The 13,238-nt window shown below is 42.5% G+C and overlaps 1 protein-coding gene across 1 annotated transcript in view; it reads left to right on the top strand.

The window, feature by feature from the left end:
- The first annotated feature begins 5,960 nt into the window (after positions 1-5,960).
- Positions 5,961-13,238, top strand: part of PALMD (palmdelphin) — a 95,407-nt gene continuing 88,129 nt past the window's right edge. The window contains exons 1-2 of the mRNA XM_053248078.1: positions 5,961-6,502; positions 10,505-10,621. The gene's annotated coding sequence lies outside the window, so the exon portion shown is untranslated. The remainder of the gene's footprint in view (positions 6,503-10,504; positions 10,622-13,238) is intronic.

Raw genomic sequence — 13,238 nt, 5'->3', positions numbered from 1 at the left:
AAGGGTCGAAGAAGGGGCAAGGGTGGAGGGGAGTTCAAGGAGGGATTTTCAATTAGATTTAAAGAGGCAGAAGCCACCATTCTGCCTTTCTGCCTTGTGGGAGGAGAGAGCGAGCACGCGCTTTGCTTTGCCTTGCCTATTGCCTTCTGCCTTGCCAGCCTGAGCCCAGCCTGCCTTGCCACCCAGCCTGCCTGCCCCTGCTGCATACCAGCCTGGAATAGATTCTCTGCTGCATTGCTTTTTTGTTCCTGCTGCTGATTCAAGAAAAGAAAATTCTTTTTTCAGCCCCTTCCTGCTGCTGAGAGAATAACTGCCCCTGTGGCCAGCCACCCCCTTTCCCCCCAGATTTTCCAGGTTTTTGCCCCAGCCCCCACCCCCAATCAGAAGACTGAAGAAAGAGAAGGAGATTGAAGAAGAAAGAGTAGACTCAGAGACAAGACCATAGAAATGGACAACTGGACACAATATGGGTGAATCCCTAGACTGAGTACCCATTTCTCTCTCTCTCTCTCTCTCTCTCTCTCTCTCTCTCACACACACACACACACACACACACACACACACACACCTCTGGAATTGTGTTCTTGGGGTTTTTTTCCTGTTCTGGATGGAGGTTTTGGGTTACAATTGAATTTTAAAAGTTGTGTTTTGTTTTGTTTAAAAGAAGTTTAAACAGGGGTACTGTCTGTGTGAGGGATCCCCGTTAGCTAGTACTAGTAGGTGGTTAGAAGGGTAGTGTAGCCTCATGGTTTTAAAAAACAATTAAGGTTTTTCGTGGGGGGGGGTGCATTTAAAAAAAACAAACAGAAGCCTGTCCTCCAGCCCTCTGTGCCCATAATTAGGGATGTGCGAACCAGTTTGAATCAGAACCAGGGTGGTTCAGAGGTTCGAATTCGAACCGAACCAGCCATCAGGTTCGAGCTGCAGGTTCGAATTCAAACCGAACCAGGGGGTGGTTTGATTCGAACTAGTTTGAACTGGTTTGAACTGGTTCAGACCTCCAAATGTGGGTGGGGTGGTAGCTGGCACCCATGGCTACCTACCACCCAAACCCCAAAGCAATCAGACACCCATACGATTTTTTATGAATTTTTGAAAATTATTTTTATTTTTTTCTCATAGGGTATAATGGGACTCAAACCAGCCCATTATTCTTTATTGTGTAGCACCCATGGGTGCCAACAACCACCCAAACCCTGAAGCAATCGGACACCTCTATGATTTTTTATGAATATTTGAAATATTTTTAATTATTTTTCTCATAGAGTATAATGGGACCAGCCCATATCCCCTATTGTAGAACACCTAGGGGCACAAATGTGGGGTGGGTGGTAGACAGACAGGGGTGCCTACCACCCCCAAAACCCCAAGGCAATTGGACACTCCTCTAATTATTGGTGAATTTTAAAATTATTTTTGAATTCCTCATAGGGAATAATTAGGATTGCAGCAAATGTATAGCTTCACGTCGGCGGAAAGGGGTGTCCTAGAGCGGAGTGTGGTGGGTGATAGTTCCCAGGGTGGGCAAGGAAGCTATCAGAATTATTTGAAAGGAATTGGGCAAAGGGCTGATTTTTAAGTGATTTTTGAAGTTTATGTGTCTTTAAGGTTTTTCTCCATAACGAAGCATGGAGGTGTCAGCAAATGTATAGCTTCACGTCGGGAGCTAAGGGGTGGCCTAGAGCAGAGTGTGGTGGGTGGTAGTGCCCAAGTGGGGCAAGGAAGCTATCAGAATTATTTGAACGGAATTGAACAAAGGGCTGATTTTTAGTGATTTTTGAAGTGTATGTGTCTTTAAGGTTAGCAATGAGAGTGGATTCATGGTTTGTCACTGAAAATATAATATGCTACCAAAGAATCTACACTCAGAACACTTCAGAAACAACAAAACCCAGTACCCCATGGGTTAGCAACCCATCAGGGTGGTTGGCACCCTCTTTGCACTAGACCACCACTCACTCTGGGCCACCCCAGCACCCCACAAGTGGCTTTAAGGTTTTTCTCCATAGGGAAGAATGGAGGTTTCAGCAGCCCCATAACTGCACTTGGGGGGTGCTGGGGTGGCCCAGAGCGAGGGTGCTAACCACCCCCATGGGTTGGGGTGGGGCAGATTCAGACCCAAAACAAATTGGGGGTGTTTTGATTCAGGTACAAATTGAAACAAAAAAAATCAATTCATGTACACCCCTAGTCACAAGATGTGCAGATCTAAGAAAGAATGTAGAAATGAAATACAGAGAGAATCAGACTGTTTCCTACAAGAAATCTGTATTGCAACCTGTCTCACTTCTCAGAGAGGTAAGATGAGATACAATTCAGACTTCTAACAACAAATTAGTTTCATTTGAAGTTGAGGAAGACGACAGCTGCTCTTTCATGAAAGCTGCACTATTAAAATGGAATACTAACAATTTTTAAACTCATTCAAATGTACTTGTTTATTTGCCTGTATTGTCATTTGAGCTCTACAAACATTTACACCACAAATACTCCAGAGATTCCTTCCTTGAGCACAGAACAACTTACACAGAAATTTATCTGAGCTTTCACTAAAACTGCAAGCTTTAATCAGTTTAATTGGCAGATTAATCAACTAAAGCTTTAGTTGGTTAAATCAGTGAGACGTAATTTCAATCAGTGGGTCTGTGAATTAAGGGCTTGCTGGGTTTGTTTTTTAGACTAAGTTGTGATAGGATAATCTTTGAAAAGGATGAAAAAGGAAAAGGATTATTTTCCCTTCTTACAAGGGATAGCAACTTTGTCTTTAATTAAAACATCTTGCATTTCCTTCAGTATCTCTAAAAGGTAGGTGTGGATTGTAATTCCAGGCTCTAGGAGAATCAAACGGCTATTGTTGCTTTCTAATCATGAATGGCACAGACTTTGCGGCCTCAACCTTGGGGCAGGACTTTCAGAGTCTGAGGTTGTAGACTGGCCTAACAACTGTGGATAGTGTATACTCAGGCATCAGAGCTGGTTTGGAGTACAATTCAGTGCAATTCCTGCAGTTCCATTCAATGAGGCTATTCACACATGCATGCAAAAACGGACTGAGGGAGCCCAGCCCATTTTTGCACACACATGTGAGCCACTGGGATCAGGCCTGATCCCAGCAGCAACATGGTGGCAAATACGCCTGTGAAGCCAGCCTTTAAAATGAGGTTAAGGGAGCGAGCTCTCCCTTAACCTCATTTTTTTTTTTTTTTGCTCATGTGGCAACTGTGGCTGACACACTGTGGGGAACCCACGGAGGGGAGGGGAGGGGGATCCCCAGGATGCACCGAGCACTTGCGCAGTGAATCCTGGTAGTTCTGGGGGCTGCAATGACACATCCTGGCCTCCAACCCTCCCCGCTGCCTTGTCGCACAGGGGTGGGTGCATGGGGAGCACGCCCAGCATCGCTTGGTCAATTGTCTGCAGGGAAGGTAAGCTTGACCTACATTCCCCTCTAGCCCTTCTCACTAATAATGAGAAGAGGCTCAATATTTCAAAAAAAAAAAAAAAAAAAGCTCCTATACTGAGGTTTTAGATTAAGGCAAATTTAAATGTAATTGTTAATTGATTGACCAATTGGTTCAAGGACAAACAATAAGTTATTATCAGTTGACAGCATTAGTTTTTACTAATCAGAATCTGCTAGAGACATCAGCAACTTAAGTTACACACATGAACAGCTTGGCAAATTCAGTTTTATTTCATTCTTCACAGCTCTTATTCCTAACATAGCTGAAAAGCTTCCTTCAGCTGTTGATGGAATACTGACCTCTGCGTTTCCATGGTAGCTTTCATATAGCCATCTCTGTCAACAATCTGCTTCCAGTTCTAATTTAATCAGTCTCATACTATTAATAGAAAGATTCCACAGGCAGCTATTCTATTCATCTCATTTAAAATCTAAGAAATGGTTATTGCTGTAGTATCAAATAGCAGTCAAGTTAGCACCGTTCCATTCAGGTTTCAATAGCTCTTTGTTGTTTCACTTCCAGGAGCAATTCATACAATCCCTGGATATGTGGTTGAGGTTCCTGTTTTCTATCTAGTTCACAAACATCCAAAATGTCTTTCTCTACCCAGATTCAAACTGGTGGCTTCCCACTCATTCTTTTGAAAGGGAAAAAAACTTCACATTCACATTTGGATAGAATAGTGATCTCAGCTCCCTGACATGTAGGGTCAAACTTATATATTATGTTGATCATGTTCTTTGGCCCTAGTCTGCTTGTTTTGCTTTCTAGGTAGCCTTGAAAGGGAAGGCTAATAATCTGGAAAAGGAGAGTGTGGAGAAGGCGATTCTGCCCACACCACAGTCTTGATCCAGATTGGGGTCTCCACACTCTGGGAGGGAGGCATGGCCTCTGCTAGTTTTCAAAAAAATTGTACAATATCAGACCTATTGTTAAAATGGCTACAGACTTTGTCCAGAAAATGGCTCACCAAGCAAAATCCAGATTAAGCTACTCAATACTACCACTCAGGAGTTATTCTATAAGGCTACTTAATTTCAATAGGACTGCTCAGGCATAATTTAGTCTGAATGCTGTTACTGTGCATATATGGGAAATGGCATCGAATTCTGCTTCATTGCCAACCATGCCTGCTTCCACCACACCCATCTTTCTTTCTGTTATTGATGCAACTTTGTACTGAGAATCCAAACATATCTTCCCCATATTTTCCCTGCTGCTTTTCCTTTTCTCTCCCACCTGCCGAGTGCTCACTTTTCATAGTGCTTTAAACATAATTGTATTTTATTTAAGAATATGTATATGCCACTCTTCAGTTACAGCACAACTCTCTCTGGTGTGAACTAACACAATTTCCTTACCTGGTATGGATGACTGGTCAGTGATGCAGCAAGTAATCATGTGCTGCTCTGCCTCCTTGCATCACTAGCCACCTGCCAGCCCTCTCGTTTCCTTTACCCTTTCTCCTCTCGCTGGTCTTTAGTGAAACTGCCAAGATAGGGGATACCCTGTTTCAATTTCATCCCCCTACCTTGCTGAGTTCCCTTTTTTAAAAGTATTATGTGTAGCAATTCTGGTACACAAATGTGTATATATAAGCATATATTTATGACCTCCCCTTCCCTCCCTCAGAGCAGCAACAATGAAGGTGGCAGGAGAAAAAGGATGGGCCTGATGCTCCAAGAGGAGGAGGAAGATGAAATGGGCTAACCTTCCTGTCAGGGAGGCCCAAAGAGCTAGCAGCACCCTTGAGCAGGGATGTAATTTCTCCCATGTCAGGCTTGGAGAAGAACCCTGGGGGCTCTGGTGACTCACCCTGCCTGACCCTGAATATGCCACCTGTGTCAACGTTCTGACACCATCGGAAGGGTGTGGCTAGTGTGGATTAGTCGGCCTGGCAACAGAGACTGGCAGGCCTGGTAGCAGAGGCAGTGACGGCAGCCAGGGGGGCAGGCCTAGCGGAGGAGGAAGAGGAGGCAGCAGTGAGGGGCAGGCCTAGCAGGGGGCAACAGGCCTGGGCAGGTGGGGGGACACCCTCTCATCCTGTCCCAGGACCTCTGCCAGCCTTCCTATGACCCTAGTGCTGCAGCTATCCTCCTCCCAAACTACAAAACAGCACATTTCTGCTAACAAAGATAGACATAATAATATGCAATTGTAGAACAGATCTAGCAATAATATATCATTGACCCCCCTGACCCACCCACCCCCCCAAAAAAACCCCCGTTTGTGTGTGGAAATTGCCCAGATCATTTTACCCAGATGCCAGAGAGAACTCCTTTTCAGCCGCAGGCTGCCGCTGAGAACCTCCATCATGGCCTAGCACTTCCTTCCATTTCCAGGTCTTCTAGTACAGAGGCTTCATACTTTCTTTCATTTCTGATCTTGTCTGAAACTGAAATTCAGCAGAGGGGGTTTTCGGGGAGTTTAAATGTGAAATGTGTGAATGAGAATGGCATGCTCACTTTCCTATCATAAGAAACGGACTGCTCTGACTGCAGAGTTGAACCATTGTACTGTCCCAGCAGGATGGGGGAAGAGGCAGCTTCCACAGGGTTTCTGCCAGAAAGATCATCCTGTACAACAGGCCTGCACTGCCTGTGAGCCATAAGGCTTACTGCAGCTCACCACCAGGTATGTGGTGGCTGGCTCTCCACCAGGGACTTGATCAGTCACTTTGGCAGAGAGAAGTTGCTAAGCAGCTAGCAGGCCATAATACAAATCTATTGGGCTAGATTCATCTTGGTGGGTCAGTAACTCTAACCTTTGCCTGATGTAAAGGCAAAATGGTGCTTACATTCAAATAAATCTGTGAATGTTTCAGTTGTGCAAGTGTCACTCATCATCTGGGAGAACCCGTGAACATAGGATGCTGCCTTATATTTAATCAGACCACGGATGCATCTAGATCAGTATTGTCTACACTGAGAAGCAGAAGCTCCCTGGGGTTTCAGGCAGAGATATTTCTCAAGCTTACCTGGAGATACAAGGGATTGAATCTAGCAGTTTCTGCATGCAAAGCACATTATCCTCAAAAGGTAACCAGGTTTTGTCATCTGCTTCTACTACTGTCACTGTAACAAGAAATCTTCTTCTTCTTTTCCTTCTCTAAATAATGATTCTGTCACTTACAATCTGGAGCTGAAACTGCTTATGTGACCTTTTCTATTTTGAATTACATTATTTCATTTGCTCTTTCCCTTTCCTGCTGTTTGCTCTTATTCAGTTTCTGCTTGATTGTAGTACAACATGGCCTTACTGACATCCACTTCCTTAATGGCCACTCTTATTGATTGCTGCCATTCTATTTTGGCTGAGCTGGCATGGAAATCTTATGTGGCAGTACTTCGCCTAGGCTCTGTCAGAGGCTGATTTTACTGTATACTTGCTCTGCTGTTTGTCTGATAGGCACTGATAGGGAACAGTGATTTTCAGCATCTAAATAGCACACTATTTGATCCACAATCCATTCAAGACAAAGTTGATTTATTATTTTTATCATCATCATCATCATTCTCCCTTCCAATAATAAGAAAACTAAGTCCAGGGCTCAGTTGAACTTGGAGGGGATTCTTTTTTCAGTAATACCCCACCCCCGTCTCCATGGTTCATCAGTTTATCTCCTTTCCTATGCAGGTTTATAGCATGTAATCCTTACTGTGGAACCAATAGGAACACCTAAAACTGATCCATTTTGGAAAGTACCTTATTTGATTGTCTAACTGAGCATTTTACAAAAAGTGGAAGGTGAAAGCTGCATTGACTTGGCAGCTTGAAAAAAATCTTGCAACTAATGATTGATACAATAAAAAAATATTACATTACAGCTGGGTATGTAGATCACTTGATTTCTCAACACTTTATTTTTGATTTTTTATTTTATTTTTTATTTGGCAGCTTAATGTTTCGGCTGATTCCACTGAAAAGCAATGGACAACATCCAAACTAGTTAGTTATGACTAAGCACCATGCAAATCAATGAGACAAATTCATCTAACTTAATGCCCATTAATTTCAATAGGATTTAGGGTCTACTCATGACTAACTTAGTCTGAGTTTCACCTGCAGTAAATCAGCTGAAAAATATGCCTGTGTGGACCAGCTCCATGGAAACAACACTGCTAACAACACTTTGATAGTGTCAAGTCTGCATGATACAAATGTTTGATATCACTTACTTACAGACACAACTGTGCCTGCTCCAACAAAACATCAGTATTGTTGATGGATAGAACTGCTAACTGACAGGCTCCCGTGGTCCAGTTAGTTTTTGGATGGATCTATGTGTGAAGTAGCTCTTTGTCTGTGTAATCACTCGCAAATTAAGGGCTGGCTAACACATGAATGCTCATCTCCTGGTAATTGCCACATTGTGGCAACTCATTGTGTGAATAAAGAATCACAGGTCAAACACCACAGTTAGAACCCTCATAGTGGGCCGGTTTGAATGATATATCCACCTGACGAAGGAGGACCAGGGGTGCACGTATCTCCCCCATATCTGGTGTACAACTGCCTAATTGCACAGGGTATGTTCATCTGAACCGCCCTTCAACGCACGGATGAAATACTATTTGAATGCATGAGTAATTGTGCAGCAGGAAGGCATACTAGGTGTGTGTGTGAGGGTGTGTGCCCGTGAGATTAGGACAGGTTAGCATACCTACCATCCCAGCAACCCATAGTCTCATAACACCTCGAATGCAACACTTTTCAAAGAAATGCATTCACACATTCATCCAAGAGCCATCAAGTGCTGAAGCTACTACAGCAACAAATACTTATACACTGCTAATATTTATACACCACTTTTCAACAAAAGTTTCCAAAGTGGTTTACATAGAGAAATAAATGAATAAATAAGATGGAGGAAGTATTTTCCTCTTCAGGGGCCAAGCATTTAAAAAAACACCCCATTTTGCTCTGCAAATTCACAGCAAAAGCCAGCAATGGTGGCACCTATGATGTTAGCAAGACACCTCTTTCCATCACGGGAGCAGTTTTGCCATTTTTAATTAAATGTTTGAAGGGTTTATAAGGTGAAGGATGGATGTTTAATTAATTAATTAATTAATTAATTAATTAATTAAACTAACATGTAGAGCTTTAAAACAAACTGTAAATGTTGGACCTGAAGCATGGAAGGAAAGATAGCTGAAAACCATCCAGTTATATCTATCATGCAAACTGGAATGTTCTCCTGGGTGCTTTCCATATTACCCACTGTTCAGCAGTAGTTTACTTTGGCTTGGCAGAATCATCTTGAAACCATAAATAATGGTTTTTGCACAAAGCCACCAGTTGGGGGAGCACTCTTTTCTAACTTGTGTGTGAACTATCCTACAAGAGGAAAACACGGTTTTTGGGTTTTTTTAACAGAGTTTTAGTACTGTAACACAAAGATAAAACCTGAAAGAAGGCATCGGAAATGTGAACAGCACCTTGCTGACAGTGCAGGGACTGTGTTGTCGAAACACTGGCAGTACGGAAGCACACTTAATAGGCATGTAGTGACACTGTTATAGGGTATAATCTGGAAAGCGCCCTGGCTTTGGAATGCTCTCCTGGCTGGCATTCACTCCTTAGCTTCCCCCACACATTTTAGAAAACAAGTAAAGACGTAGCTCTTCACCTAGGCTTTTAAATGAGATTAGTTATTACTTCTGCTGCTTGCTCTGTGCTTTGTGTTTTATTGTTTTATATAGCTTTTTTAATTGTTAAATAAAGATTATTTTTATATTTATTTTAATTATGTATTGTTTTAACTATATTGCAAACCACTTTGAGATTATTTTAATGAAAAGCGGTATATAAATTGAATAGATAGATAGATAGATAGCAAAGCCTGGAGGAAGCTAGATTTACACTTCAGGTTAAGAATCCATTGTAACTTCCTTCTTATTGAATGTTACATCTGATTCCATCCCAGTTCAAATGGTTCCTTCTCCAGGAAATTTTTCACACTTTAACTCGCACCTCCTCCGGAATGGAGGGGGTGCATTCTCATATCTGCCAGATTTACCCCAAAGTCCCTGCAAGTTATAGAGGAGCAGTTCACACACAATTTGGGTTTTTCACTGCATGTTAGTGTAGTCCAATTTATATATGGGGTAAAAAAAAATCCACTGTTTGTGACGGTTTTGGGAAACAATGAGTTCGCAATAAATCTTCCCCGTAAACTTGTGGTAAAGCCTGCTGTGTGTAAAAGTCCCAGGTTCTAATGAGCTTTTCTTTAAAAAACACAGGGAGATCCCCAGCTATTAGGACACCCTCTCCTAACTATTAGCTCCCATTAGCTCCAAGATCAACAACCAGCAATACGTCTAGCAAAGGTCAGCTGGTGGGCAGCTGGTGGCCATAGCACCAGTTGATCAGCTACACCAATGAGCATGTTAGCTGTTAAGTTCACTGTGGTATCAAGAAGCCTCCACATGGAGGAGACTTTGCCTCACCAGATGAAAACCGGTTTATCTGTAATGAAACTTCAGAACCATCTATGAATGTACAACTGGAGTTTTGAATGTATTGATTATAGATTTTTTTTTATGAAGACCTAAATTAGTTAACTGTAACATTTCCCCTTTTATAAACAAGTTTCAATAATTATACACTGTGTTGTAAATCCATTGGATATTATGAGTTGCATGTAAACTGGCAGGACTGTGGATGGATATTTCTGGGGTAAAAGTTACTAGGCTAGTCAAATTCAAAACCCATGAGTCATTTTTCTCAGCTTTGGGAAAGTGCCAGAACTTTCTGCTAATTTGAGACTGCTCACCAGCCTTTACATGGGTCAAAGATTTTTCCAGGTGTGTGTTCTCACCCCTTCATACTTGCAACTGAAAGCTGCATCTACCAAGTTAAATATTTACCAAACTGTTTTAGCAAAGCACATACAGTAATGAGATGAGTGTGCAGCTGTTGTGTTGAAATTAATAACAGATTGCCTAGAATATATACTAACAAGTGCTTCCTCCCTAAGTGAGATATTTGTGTCAGAAAAGGCCAATGACAGACTTAGGTTGTTTTTATCATTCCAGATTTGAACTTCCCTATACGTACTCTGACCTGGTGTCATTTATGATGTGGCACTCATTATTGTTCCGGTAAAACGAGGCACCCACTTGGATTAATTCCTCTCCTGTGAAAGCACAAAGGTAAGTCACTGGGTGTTTTTGAGACATTTCATGCTACTTGTGAAAGAGGCAAGTGTTTAATGAAGTCTACTGCATGGCTTTACAAGTGTTCATTTACCTTGTAGAGATTTATTATATTTTTAGCCTGCTTTGCTTCCATGATGAAACTTAAGGTGGCAAACATAAAGGCCATTCATTCATACAAATGAAAACAGGTTAGGACTAATGTCCTACCCAGGTTTGGGAGCTGTGCATGCTCCAAATTTTCATGTATGTGTGAGCGAACAACTAGGTAGGAGGAGGATCGTGTCTGAGCCAGGTGCTGGGTAGGACAGTGCTTTCCTACTCGGCTTTCATACCTAGACAGAATGAAGACAGAAGGAAGAGCTGCCCTACCCAGCTCCTGCCTTACACAATGACTCCCTCCTCCTCCTCCTACCTAGTTTGCTCACACACAAGTGAAACCTGGGAGCATACACCCTTTCCCAAAGTAAGGACAGCAGGTCATCCCCTGCCCATCAAAACATTCCTCCAACTCTCACAGGCTGGTACTGCCACCCTGTAGTGACACACCTGTGGCAGATATTCCACAGGAAAGCTTTAGTAGGCCAAACCCTTGCCTAGATTTTTCTTCTTCTCAAAGGTGCTCATCCCTGTGACTTTAGTCTTTAGGAAAGAACATTTTCTTCATCTTTTAATATGAATTACATAACCCTAAGGGGTCTTGTTCTTTCTGTCATTTTGAATATTAATTATCTAGCTAGCTAGCTAGCTAGCTATATCTCTTAAACATAATCCCATGTGTGGCAGCTCTCATGAGAGTTCACGAGCAAGCTGCCTGTGGGGGGCGGGGAAGCAAACAGGCAGAAATGGACGACGGGCAAGAGAGCAGTGCTGGGGAAAGTGAGAAGGCAGCAGGTGTGTGTGAAAAAAGCAGTGCCAGGGAAAGCAGTGGGGAGAGAGAGAAAGCGGTGGCTGGGGGGTGAAGAAAGCAGTGCTGGGGAAACCTGTGGTGGGGGTTGAAGAAAGTGGCAGCCAGAGGGGTGAAGAAAGTGGTGGCAGGGGAAGAAAGCTGGAGGGGAGTGGTTGGCCAGGTGGCTGGCCAGAGAAAAAAACATTAGAGGAGGGAGGGCTGAGAACGAGGGGCCGAGAACTAGAGCCACAGATGCTCTGCGCCTGGTCCAGCTAGTTGTTGTTGTTATATACCACCTTTCTTCTAAATATTGGAACTCAAGATGATAACTACACACTCAGGAAAGCTAAAGAGGATAAACATGAGGTTTCATCTCTGGAATGAGTATTTTTAAAATAATGATCTAGCTCTGTGCTACAATAAAACTGAAGTAGTTATTTCAGATCCAAGTGACAGAAGAAGGAAGTATGTGTCTTCAGGAAGGCCCTTCTTAATTGACCAGCGCATAAGCCCTGAGGTTGAGAGTCCATACCAGCTCATAAGCTGAAGAACAAACCAAAATAGACACCCAGATTTTGAATTAACAACTTATGTCAAAGATTAAAGAAACAAAACATGAATTTTTAGGGTGAAGAAATCATGTATGCAAACTAATGATAGCAGAAGGCGCAAGAAATATTAGATGCAAATTGGGACAAGAGTTCACACAGCATTACATGAAGTCCAGAGACAAAGTGCAGGACTTCTGCTATCAAAGAAAAAAACTGGATGGAAGGCCTGGAGCAAATCTAAACAGGCTCCTAGCATTTCATACACACAGTATATCAAATAGGATTATTAGGCAGGATTATTTAACTGCTTCATAATTTAAACTAAATAATGTTGTCAGTATCCCTGAATCAGAAACCTCTGCTATGCTGGATTCTACAGATTTCCATTGATCTTTATATCTTTCACCGTTTCCAAGATGAAATCAGAAACGTTCCTGTTTCTGGCTGCAGCTGGGGGCAGAGTGTGGCAGTTCAGATGGTGGGTCCAGGGGTGTGACGTGCCTGACAATGATGACTAATGATGACTAACAACGATGCCCTTCTGTAGTGACCAGGACCCCCTCCCTGTAAAGAGTTAACCGTAAGTAAAACCTGTCTTGTCTGACAGGCTGGTGAACTCCAGGGCTCAGCCAATCAGCACAACATGTGGGTAGGACCTAGAGAGCTGTTGCCAGGAAGAAGATTGTTCTTGATTAGAAGAAGCTTGGCTGGAGGTGCAGAGGAGGACATGGAGGGTGGTTGCAGGAGGATAACTGTAAAGAATGGGAAGACAGGAGGCTTGAAGTCCCATGAGGAGTTTGGTGAGTTCAAGGAAAAGGGAAGTTTAGTCTAGGATAAAGTTTTAGTCAGATTTTGCGACAGGGATGTTATATTTCTTTGGTATGTGTGCTCTGCATATTCTTGATACTGTTCTATTATAGTTTACCTGCAATGTAATTGAAATAAGAAAAACTAGCCTATGCTCAATACACCTGAGGCATTGCAAAAGCCATTGTAAACATTTGTGTGCATTAAGACAACCTATTTTTGTAATCCTACTAAGTATTCTTAACTATATCTGAAAGCTAAGAAAGCATCAGATGGAAGCAGTCTGTAGTAATTAAATAAAACTGGGTGTGAGGGTTGTTCTTTTCTTTTTACAAGCCTCTCCAAGTTAGTTTTTAACTCAGGAAAA

This window comes from Hemicordylus capensis, chromosome 4, assembly GCF_027244095.1.
Source record: "Hemicordylus capensis ecotype Gifberg chromosome 4, rHemCap1.1.pri, whole genome shotgun sequence".
NCBI classification, from domain to species: domain Eukaryota; kingdom Metazoa; phylum Chordata; class Lepidosauria; order Squamata; family Cordylidae; genus Hemicordylus; species Hemicordylus capensis.
Note: the sequence above shows the minus strand (reverse complement) of the source record. Positions and strands in the feature narration are given on the sequence as shown.